Source organism: Miscanthus floridulus, chromosome 16, assembly GCF_019320115.1.
Source record: "Miscanthus floridulus cultivar M001 chromosome 16, ASM1932011v1, whole genome shotgun sequence".
Taxonomy (NCBI): Eukaryota; Viridiplantae; Streptophyta; class Magnoliopsida; order Poales; family Poaceae; genus Miscanthus; species Miscanthus floridulus.
In genome coordinates, this window is record NC_089595.1 from 68,507,553 (window position 1) to 68,510,121 (window position 2,569).

The following is a 2,569-nucleotide window of genomic DNA, read 5'->3' on the forward strand; positions in this document are numbered from 1 at the left end:
AAGCAAGCTAGTTTTGTGGAAAGGCACATGAAGATGCGAGTGCACATCTCCAACACTTCCTAGAGATCTATAGCACTTTCACCATCAAAGGAGTAACCCAGGATGCCATATTACTTCGCCTCTTTCTATTCTCACTCTTGGGGAAGGCAAAGCAATGGTTCTATGCTAATAAAGATAGAAATACTACATGGGATAATTGTTCCACTGCCTTTCTAGCAAAGTTCTTTCCCACAGGCAAGACCAATGCTCTGTGTGGGAGAATTTCAAGCTTTCAGCAATAATATGATGAATCTATCCCTAAGGCATGGGGATGCTTTTAAGATTACATTACAGAATGTCCTCATCATGGGATGGAGAATTAGCTACTCATGCAGACTTTCTATCATGGGTTGACCAACAGTACCCATGAGACTATGGAGTTGCTGCTGGAGGTGCATTCCTGTCACTCACCATACCAGCCGCAACAGCTCTTGTGGAGAAAATGGCCTCTAATCAAGGTTGGAATGAAGAACGTGTTCAAACCCGCAAGAGGGTGGAGGTATGCATCAACTCAATGAGGTAGACATGCTGATGAAGAAGCTTGAAGATCGAGCCAATGAGAAGCAAGAAGTCAAACATATTCATGATTCTCACATGACATGTGAAGTGTGTGGAAACATTAGGCATTCAAGAAACAGTTGTCCTAAAACACAAGAGGATGTGAACTTTGTCAACAACAACAACTACTTTCATCCTCAGCAGAATCAAGGATGGAATCAGCAATAAAGGCCAAACTACCAAGGTAATTACCAAGGTAACTATCAAGGTAATAATTTCAATCAATCACCCTTGAGAGAGTTAATTTCTTGCCAATCCAAACTTATAGAGAGAATATCTAGAAAGGTAGCTACCAATGATAAAATTCTAGAGAACATAAATAATAGATTGGATAGCTTTGCTTCTGCCATTAAAAACTAGCATACCTTTAATAAAATGATAGAATCACAAATAGCTCAGTTGGCTGCTACTATTCCTCCGTCTAAAAAAGGTAAGATTCTAGGGCAATTGGAAGATCTAGAAACTATAAATCTTGTCAATATTCACAATGCAGCGTATTACTATATACAACCATCGACGGGAAGGTGGATAGACTATACCTTGCCAGAAAAGAAGAGTGATCCAGGGAGACCTGTCATCTCCATCGCCATTGGACCTCACATTTTTCAAGAAGTTGCCTATGACTTCAGAGCAAGTGTCAATATCATGGCTAAGGTAATTTATGATCAAATTAATGGAGATACTTTATTATACACAAATATGCATTTGTAGCTTGTAGATCAGTCACTCTATTACCCCAAGGGAGTTCTTGAAGACGCTATTATTTGAGTGGGACAATCATATGTTGCCTAGATTTTGTGGTTTTGGAAACAGGTGGAGATGTAAGGGCACCCATTACTTTAGGCTGACCTTTCTTAAGCATCACAGAAGCCATCATCTACGTAGACAATGCCAAGATTTGCTTCACAATCAAGGATAGAAATGAAAAGTTTTCTTTCAAGAATCATATCTTACAATCTTCTAGACATCCATAGACGCCATACCTGCCCGAAGAGATAATAGTGACCAAGAAGAAAAATAATAGGAGAAGTAGAAAGAACAAAGCCAAGCAACCATAAGAAGAATCAGTCAACATGATCAACACACTCCGATCAGAGTACGACCACCTCCTCGCTTCACCATTCCTTGCTAAGAAGGATGATGCAGGCATACCCATGATTGAGTGTACCATTAGACATAATCTTCCACAAGATCTTCTATGACATTGGGTCGGGTGTCAATATAATGTCCAAGATAACATATGAATACTTATTTGGTGATGAACCTTTGTTCCCTACATATATACAATTGCAGATGGTGGACCAATCAATCCAATTTTCGAAAGAAATAGCAAAAGATGTCACGGTAAGGATACATGATCACTATGCCCTTGCCAACTTCATGGTTCTAGACATGGGAGAAAAAGAAGATGATACACCCATCATCCTTGGAAGACCGTTCCTCAACACTAGCAATGCGATCATCTACGTCAGATCTGAGATCTAGACAAGTCCACTTCCAATTCCCTAGAGAAAAGGTACGCTGTTATTTCAATAGTTATACCACATGAGTAGCCAAAAAAGTCCTGCTCTAGGTGGAGACATCGATCATCCCAAAACCAAAAGAATCAATCCCCAAAAAAAGTTAGGTGGAAGATGAGGAACCAGAAGAAGTTGTAAAAGATGAGCCCGCTCCGTCAAACTCAAGTCCACAGACCAAGCAGGTATGGAAAGAAAAGGTAACATCGCCACTAGAGTCACAAGAGGTGCAACCATCAGGGTCTCCATCCTCGAGACTGACTGATGCACCCAAGGAATAAACAAGAGAGGAAAAGAGTCCTGTCTGGAGAACTTAAAAATCGGAACCCTCGCCGAGAGGTAATATCGGTAGTAATCCATATTTACTTTTTAGTATTGCATGAATTACTTTTCACTTTAGCATATTTACTTTTCTACATTAGCATTGCATTTAGAACAGGAAGATAAAAAGTTTC

At 39.9% G+C, this 2,569-nt stretch overlaps 1 non-coding gene across 1 annotated transcript; it reads right to left on the reverse strand.

Annotated features, from left to right (window-relative positions):
- Positions 1-243: 243 nt before the first annotated feature.
- LOC136514533 (small nucleolar RNA R71) lies at positions 244-352 on the reverse strand. The gene has a single exon (XR_010773689.1). It is a non-coding gene; the product is annotated as a small nucleolar RNA R71 (small nucleolar RNA).
- Between the last annotated feature and the right edge of the window lie 2,217 nt (positions 353-2,569).